Below are 9,458 nucleotides of genomic sequence, written 5' to 3'. Positions count from 1 at the left end.
GTAACCGTTCTACCAATTTGTACCAAACTCGGTATGGTTATTGTACTTGCCACGTGTAAGCAAAACGTTGAAAATTATTGAAATCGGACTAAAATAACGGCCGATTCTCATATAACGGTAAATTTAAGAAATGCTTGAAACTTCAATATTTCGAAATTGAAGGACGCTAATTTACTCAAAATTGATACACCTCGGCTTACCATCTAGCGGAAGGTTTCGGAAGGGTGGAAAAACATATATTTAATACTTGCGCCGGGTATTTAATGTTCGGCTCCGCCCGAACTTAGACTTTCTTACTTGTTTTTTGTATGGAGTGGCACAAATTGAAGGGCTTTTTCTTTCGCTACCCATGGAAGTCGTTCCAAAAGGGCTTTTATAGGACATACACATCACAGAAGACCTTTTGAAGAGGAGTTCTTTTAAAGTTGTTTCTTTAATTTATGAAAATCATACATCTTTGAAGTATTTGCTTAAGGTTTATATTAAATACTATGTGTTATTGCAACTTAAAATGTTTAATGCAACTCATTTATAATGCATTCGAGATGTGTATTTTAATTGAACAGTTTAGACTGCTGGATGTTTACGCCCCCCAGAAAAGGTTTAACTTTTAACCCAGTCTGAATGTCGGTCCAGATCAACTCAACTACATATGCAAGTACTGTAGAATTAAATAAAATGTCTTACCTCTTTCATTCCATTCCAGTAATTAAAAATTGAACTTTTTTTGTTTGCTCCTTTTCAATAGGAATAATGCATTTATTGTATTTTTTCTTTCTCCCTTCGCTCCATCAATAGCTACATTGACAAATTGAATACATTACAAACATTAGAGCAGCAGTTTTAAGCATTTTCCCTTAAGTGTTTTTTTTTTTCTGTGTGACGGATTGTAGGATGTAGTGTGGGTGGGTGTTTTCATGTGTGGGGAAAGTACAGGTATTAGTTTTGACAGGCAAGAGGGGGGATAGGTTAGAATAAAGTGTATTTGTGTAAGTGTTGTCAGTGATATTGGTGTAGGATATAACGCCCTTTTAATTTACATTTTATGTTTCTTGTTTTATGTGATAGCTTGATGAGCTCAAGAAATGCTCAATAATTTTGCCGTATCTTAGAAGAAAATTAATACATTTTTTATCCACCATAATCTATTCAAAATCTGACAATAATATATGAAATAATAGCAAACCAAGTGTATAATTATTTAAAAGATGTGCAGCAAAATATAGTTTTAAGCGATCATCCGCAGATATGTAAACAAAAAAAAAAACGCATGAATTATGATTATAATTAATTAAGATTTGAGCCTAACAAATACATAACGCCAAAATAGCCGTCGATGCGGTTGTCGTTGAAGACACATTTTTCGGACATTTTAGATCCTGCCAACACTAAGATCACGTACGATTTTATACATACAATTACATACAGAGTTAATCAGGCATTCCTGAATTTGTTTCCCGTTCGGTAGTAGAAACTATTTCTCTTAACCTCATGAGTTTCACATGATATTTCAATAATTTAGTGATTTTGGTTTCGTCTAGAAGTTAGAAACTTTTCTCGTGTATTTTTTAAGTTTATAGTTATTTAGCGGCGCGACGCCATTTCTTTGATCACATGATCTGCACATCTTTTTTTTTTTTACAAATCTAACAACGGGCGCTATACGCTTTTTAAAGTGTTCATCGGCTTCGTAATTTTTTTCAGAATTTTTTGCTTTTTTAAAGAAATTATTTAAGGCTACTCGGTGTAATGTGTTACACAAATTATTCTAAGACCTTCATGGAAGGTGTACACAGTTTTTGAAACGGTTCATTCGTACTCGCTTCTTGTCGGTGCAATGTGGTTATTNCAGAATTTTTTGCTTTTTTAAAGAAATTATTTAAGGCTACTCGGTGTAATGTGTTACACAAATTATTCTAAGGCCTTCATGGAAGGTGTACACAGTTTTTGAAACGGTTCATTCGTACTCGCTTCTTGTCGGTGCAATGTGGTTATTGGTACCTACACTCAATCACAAATTTTTAAATACTACAACAAATTTTTTAAAATGCGATGTTTTTTTTTAAATACATGTGTATCATATTAAATTTTTTTTTATAGGTCACCACCAGTTTGCACCGACATTACAAATTATACTTTATTAACTATTTTTTTTTTATTACTCTATGCTTTTAGTTCTGCAATACATTGTTTTTTTTTTTTAATTTTACGGTTTTGGTACAAAAATTCTTCAAATTACTCATTTTTTGCTTTTCTTTTTTCTACTTTTTAATATTTTTTTTTTTACATTTTTCTTTTTCGCTTTTATAAATTAGATACTTAAACATTAGACAGATACAAATACAATAATATTGGAACATCATTTTTTCCTGGTAATTTGCAAATAATTCGCACCCTCGACATTATTTAATTTATTTGGCTGTTGTTTTACTATATATTATATGGCGAATAACAATGCAAATTAAAAAAATTGTTGAGGCGGTGTCTGTATGTCCCGTTATGAAAATAGTATCGAATATACTTTTGTAAAGCTTTTAATCAATTTGCCTTGTTGCTTACATGCATTTAATGGAACATATTTATGCGTATTTTAGGTTAGGACTTCATTGTGTTTCTTGTTTTTTATATGTACATATATGTATACTTCAATCTAAAAATGATTACACATAAGCGTCATACATGCAACTGTGCCTCTCAAATTGTTTTTAGTTTTTTTTTCTCTTTCTTGTATTGTTTGTTGCTGCTGCGACGTTTCCTTACGCATAGAATATTTAAAAGTTACGTTTATATAGTTCTGTAAAAAATATACACACACATTTATAGAAACTTATCTTTTAAATTTTCGTCGCAGATCCCTGAGTTTGTTTCTTTGTTTTTATAATTTTAAGTCTTGAAATGTTCACTCCTAATGTCATACATCTGACTTTGCGAAAAAAAAAAACGTTTATACGAAAGCAATGCAGAAATTAGCTAATTACGGCCTTATCATAATACTTCATACTAAAGGCTGTCAAAATTTGGCATAGTGAAATTCAGCTCAAGACAACCATTCATTACGATATTAAAGCAAATTGAAGGAATTTGGGTCTGGTTCAACATTTTTTTTTTTTTAGCCGAATGGCGAAAGCCAAACCAAGTTATATTTGAGTGGACTATGGACTGACACGATATTACAGTTATAGGTAGCCACTTAATGTTGGCAAATACCTGGTTAGAGATTCTGTCTTGCCGGAAAATTCCAAACTCTCTTCTTGCAATTAGGTATTTCCAAACCTCCTACCAATGAAAATGAACAAGCCCGGATGGCGGCCAAAATCGCTCCGGCGTTTACAGCGCAAATCAAGNATCAGCTCAAGACAACCATTCATTACGATATTAAAGCAAATTGAAGGAATTTGGGTCTGGTTCAAAATTTTTTTTTTTTTTTAGCCGAATGGCGAAAGCCAAACCAAGTCATATTTGAGTGGACTATGGACTGACACGATATTACAGTTATAGGTAGCCACTTAATGTTGGCAAATACCTGGTTAGAGATTCTGTATTGCCGGAAAATTCCAAACTCTCTTCTTGCAATTAGGTATTTCCAAACCTCCTACCAATGAAAATGAATAAGCCCGGATGGCGGCCAAAATCGCTCCGGCGTTTACAGCGCAAATCAAGAAGAAGAAGAATGCAACTCTTACGTTAAGCAAAGTGTATTTTAATTGAATAAATATTGTTCATACTTATGTATGAACATCAATACTCATATCTATAGCAGCGGGTGCAAATAAACACCCGCATAGATAGTTAATATGTACTTGCATACTTACTATAAACATGCTGATATGAGTATTGTTGTTTATTTAGGTTTTAGGTTTAAGTTATACGTACATATGTACATATGTACATTTCAATGTATACAATAGTTTAGGATAAGAATTTACTATAAATAAAGGCGCTTCAGGAAACTGAGGTTGAGTTCTATCTGAGTGCCATAAGTGTCCGTGTATCTTCTCTGTACAAATATTAAGCAATCCACCAAATCTTAATAATTATTTAAAAGCCTCAATAACGGATCTCAACGATAGTAATAATAGAGAGAAAAGAAGAATGGTGGACCACGTTTGGTTGATTTGTAACGGCAACCCTAACAATATGGCAGCGCCAATTCAACACTGCCAAAAGGTTTAGCTTAAGCGTCATTTCCACATTATGCGCTACACATTCGTGATCACATAAAGTAACGCGCGTTTTATTTAACAGCGAAATTAATTATACTTTTATAACCCTGATCAGCAGTAAAATTCTGATAATCGCTACACTAAAAATTCATCGCTAAAATTCTCTAAAAGCAAATCTGTGGCGCCTAAAAGTATGCAACATGGAAACGTTACAGATGCAATGTGCAATCAGCCAAAGCTGGCCGTACGAAGGGGGCTTTTAACTAGATGTTGTATGTTGTTAGGCGCGCCTGATATTCTTTTGGAGATTAATTAGCGATCAAAATTAGCGATAGCGAATGCTAGAATCCAAGAGACCCCGTCTCTATTTTTCGATTTCTCCTTTTGGACAGAAGCATTTTCTACTAAAAAGGATTCATCATATTATTGTTATATCATTGACATAAAGATATACATACACGAAATAGTTCTTTTTTTTTTTTAATAATCAAGGAGATCCGATAAGGTAACAGTGGAATCTTCCACTGCTTATTATTTATGTTTAAAAGCAAATAATAGAGAGTGAAGTCAAGAGGACGTGTTCCAGCCACCGTGTTCCCGTATCAATAAAAGGTAACCTGTACAACCAACATATATGCATATATATTAATACCAATTTATCTATTGTTGAATAAACACCAATTTATATTAAATTTAAAAAAAATTTAAAAAAAAAATTTTTGTTCTGTACACCGGACGCCACCTACCTACGGGCATGTTTTTCGACCCGCTGAATCCGAATTTTGAGTTAGTTTTGGACGGTCACCCCCCAATTTCGAGTAAATTGCAAAAAATCCTAAAAAATAGCGAAAATTTGATGTTTTCGTTACAAAAAAAATTTGTGGATATAGGAAACGCATAATTTTTATGTATTCTGATCCGTTTAATACTAATTTCATATGTACTTAGACAATACATATTCAAGAAAATTGTAAAAAAACCCACAAAAATTGCAAAAATTGCAATAAATCGGGATTATCTTGATAAAAAAAAATTTGCAGGCTCGGATCGAAAGAGATTTTCATGTCATTTGATCTGCTCAATTCGAATCTACAATAAACTCGGCCCATCTTCCCTCAAACACTCAAAAAATTGCATAAAACCGATAAAATAGTAAAAAATTAAAGTTGAAAAAAGTGAAAAAAATCTATTAAACACGATTAAAAACGTTTCTTGTATTTTTTATTCATAAAATACAAGTTTTAAATCTGAAAATGTAAGAAAATCGGATTTTAAACTGTTTTCCGAGGGTACGGAACTGTTTCATTCCCAAATGATCTACGACATGGATTCTCTTTTCTTAATCTTTTTCTTTATCTAGTAAAAATTTGTCATCGTGTTGAGATTCCAATTTCCTTGAAATTTAGTCTCCATTTCACTTATGCCTTGATTAAATTGTCTATTTACAATTGTCACGAAAGAAACCGAAGTCCTTATTTTCATTGACATGATCGCTTGTGCCTGCAACCAGGGCACCTCCTCGGGGTGACGGTGGGCAACAGAACCATCTGGCAGAGTCCCTGGGTTAACGGCGTGTGTGCCGTCATGGCAGGTACAAGTGATAAGTACTTTACGATGCAGGGATCCGGAAACCCAGTATCGGCGTCTGGTCAGGGTGAGAAAGCAGGCCCGCAGGCGTCGTCATCCAGCGACTGCAGCTCTTCAGTGGTGGGACACTTGGCTACTGGAGAGTATACTATTACAAGAAGTAATTCCCATCTATGCAACAAAAGTCCTGACTTATTTTGCTACGTTTGTGGGGAGTTTGAACCGATAAAAAACCGTAGACCATTATCCGATAAATTGAAAAAAAGTTATGAGGAATGCTTTCGCATTCAAGTTACGAATTTGGATTCAGCCTGGGTCCCACACTTTGTTTGTGGTCGATGTAATATCATGTTGATACGATGGGAAAAGAATAAAAAAAGAGAAAACCTGAAATTTACAATCCCCATGATTTGGACTTCACCAACAAGTTCACAGAACTGTTACTTTTGTATGACTGAAATTGCCGGTTTTTCTTCGTCTATTAGAAGTCAAATACAATACGCCAATGTTTCATCAGCTGTTAAACCAAAGAAAACAGTAATCGAAGATGAAACCGAAGCTCCTGAAGAAATGGCAGTAGAAAAAGAAGACTATAGTAGAAGAAGAAGAATATATATTAATACAAACGTTTTGCTTTGTTTTTCATTCCAATAAATTAAATCGGCCACAACTTTGTCCAAGCGTTGTGCCCGTTTAACATACATAGCGATAATTTCTGTGCAAGTGATTATCCCTTGGTACAGTCTTCTTACAATTAGGAAACTATTTAAATTTAAAATATTATTACATACATGCGTTTGTCTAGTTAGAGATAAGAATAGTTTTAAGTTTTCTATAAATAAAGGCTCGATTATTTTATCCGTATTCAACAATGACCTGAACAAGTAAATTAATTATTAATGCGTTTTCGCATTATTCAGAAGTGGGATAACAGACTAAATTCGACTCACTAAATTCCATTTTCAAATATGTACGGTTGCGTGCAACTAATTAACAACGACATGGCCACGTTAATATTTTGAACCTGTACCTAAAATCTTGGTATGAATAGTTACATTTTTATTAGTTGCTTTCATAAAAAAGTATGCTTCGCAAAAGAGGTCAAAACTTCATATTACAAATTTGCTGTAACTAAGAAATCGAAATTTCATGGTGAATTTAACTAAAACGGTCGAGCATATAATTAACAACGCGCATATATGTTTTTCAAGTTTTTTGTGTGGAAATTAACACATTTCAGGTAAGTTTTTTTTTGGTATAAGAAAAGTTTGGGTGAACAGAAATCTTTTAGTGAGGATACTCCGGGCGTTATCGTTAACTTGCGGAAGGATGGAAGTCAAACGGTGAAATCGCGAAGTCGCTCAACCTTTCGAAAAGTATGGCGTTTAATGCAATTCAATTTTTACAATTAAAATAAGACAACAAAACAAGTTCCACGCAAAAAGAGGCCGCGTGAAACAACGTCGAAGAGAATACGAACTGATAGATCACGAAAGGACCCGCATACGATTGCCGAGGAAATTAGAGCTTCGGGAAAACGAGAACGCATCTGCTGTAGTTAGAATTAAGAGGCGATTGCGAGAAGCAGGACTCTTTGGAAGCATTTAACTGCTCTTTGATCGCAATTGAAATTGTTTGGAGTTCGACTTGAAATATCGCCACTAGACACCAAGCGAGTGGAAAAATGTATTATTTTTTTTTTGACCAAACAAAGATTAGCAGAGTTTTGTCGGATGCAAAAACTAATGTTAGGCTCACAAAACGCAAAGAGTTGGATAGGTAAGTACACAACACCAACACTGAAGTATGTGGGGGCAGGCAANAAGACACCAAGCGAGTGGAAAAATGTATTATTTTTTTTTTGACCAAACAAAGATTAGCAGAGTTTTGTCGGATGCAAAAAATAATGTTAGGCTCACAAAACGCAAAGAGTTGGATAGGTAAGTACACAACACCAACACTGAAGTATGTGGGGGCAGGCAAGTCATGGCGAGGCGTTGGGCCTATACACAAAATTGATGCGACGTATGGATTGGTTCCTGTACGTAGCAATTATGAACGACCTAATCATCTTACCATTTGCCGAAGCTAACATGCCCGTAATATGGATGTTTCAGCATGATAACGATCCGAAACACAGCTCGACGTACAAAGCAGTGCTTTCAAGACAATTTGATGACTGTTTTTGACTGGGCTTCTTACAGTGGAGTCAATGCCACGCAGGTGTCAAGCGGTAATCGACAACAATAGTTTTGCTACAAAATATTTTATTTGTTTTTTTTTTTTTAAGTAAATTGCTATTTTACAACTCAGCCTACTATTGCTTGGTCTGGTATCGTTGTTAATTACACTGGTCTACAAGGGTTTTGCGAATAAGACGGGACCTGGTGTTTCCGAACGGATTTTTCGTGCTGAACACGAATCTGGGGTCCAAAACTTCCCATCACGTCACGTTTTCGAGAAAAAAGGGGTTGAAACCCCTAAAAACAGCGTTTTTGGCCATTTTTGAAAAATTGTAGAGCTGAACCCTGACGTGCTACAAACTTTGTATATGTCAGAAATTAAAGGCTAAATCGTGCCCTTTCGAATGAGCCCTATGCCGAATTAATCGCATGCACCCTTAGATCAGGGGGTGTATTTGTGTCTAGGAGTCCAATTTTTATATCCACCATATTCGACCCGTCATCTTAAATTTTTAAAATCTAACTGCAGATTCGTAATCAGCGACTTTTAATATAGTTAAAACCTTGGCATTATTAATTTTCTATGATCGTTTAAGATTAAATTCTTTCTGTGATCAATTTTTCCTGCACCCCTAAACACAAATACACCCCCTGCTTTAAGGGTGCACGCGATCAATTCGGCATAGGGCTCATTCGAAAGGGCACGGTTTAGCCTTTAATTTCTGATATATGCAAAATTTGTACCACGTCAGGGTTCAGCTCTATAATTTTTCGAAAATGGCCAAAAACGCTGTTTTTAGGGGTTTCAACCCCTTTTTTCTCGAAAACGTGACGTGATGGGACATTTTTGACCCCGGATTCGTGTTCAGCACGAAAAATCCGTTCAGAAACACCAGGTCCCGTCTTATTCGCAGAAAAAAAGTTGAAATTTGTAGACCAGTGTTATTTAATTGCACTTAACTATAGTATATGTACTTTTCGATGATATCAACGAATCTATGATAGATACGAGATTTTAAGCAACCGCGGATCATCAGTGTCTTTTGTAAATTGTGTTTGTTAAATTACTGTTAGTATTTTATGATAGTCAGAGTTAAAGACGAATTTTTTTTTATAAAGATCTAACCTGCTGACTTTCAAGATTTGGCTTCCATCATCCAGATTGGCGCCTAGTTTAACCTTCTAATTTTAATTTATCAATTTCCTCAATTTCTGCCAAACTTTGTAGTGGCGAATTACGTACTTTGAATTGAATACCCATTTTTTGACAATTTTAAACCGAAAATTCACCTCTTTCAATTAATCCATCTCAGTAGTCACGGAAACGCGAATACCCTGCAACTTTTAGTTGAAGATTCTAAAGCATAAGAGAAGAACTATCCTTTTACAATGATTGAAAAACAAGAATAAATTTAAAAAAAAAAACTAATTGTTCTTTTGAACTCGGCCAAAATTGCTTAGGTAGTTATAGCGCCAATTAAGAAGAAGAAGAAGAGGAACCAAAGTCGATTGAGGCATCGTATCT

This window comes from Rhagoletis zephyria, unplaced genomic scaffold (assembly GCF_001687245.7).
Source record: "Rhagoletis zephyria isolate East Lansing unplaced genomic scaffold, Rhagoletis_zephyria_1.1 Rzeph_scaffold_04515, whole genome shotgun sequence".
NCBI classification, from domain to species: domain Eukaryota; kingdom Metazoa; phylum Arthropoda; class Insecta; order Diptera; family Tephritidae; genus Rhagoletis; species Rhagoletis zephyria.
Note: the sequence above shows the minus strand (reverse complement) of the source record.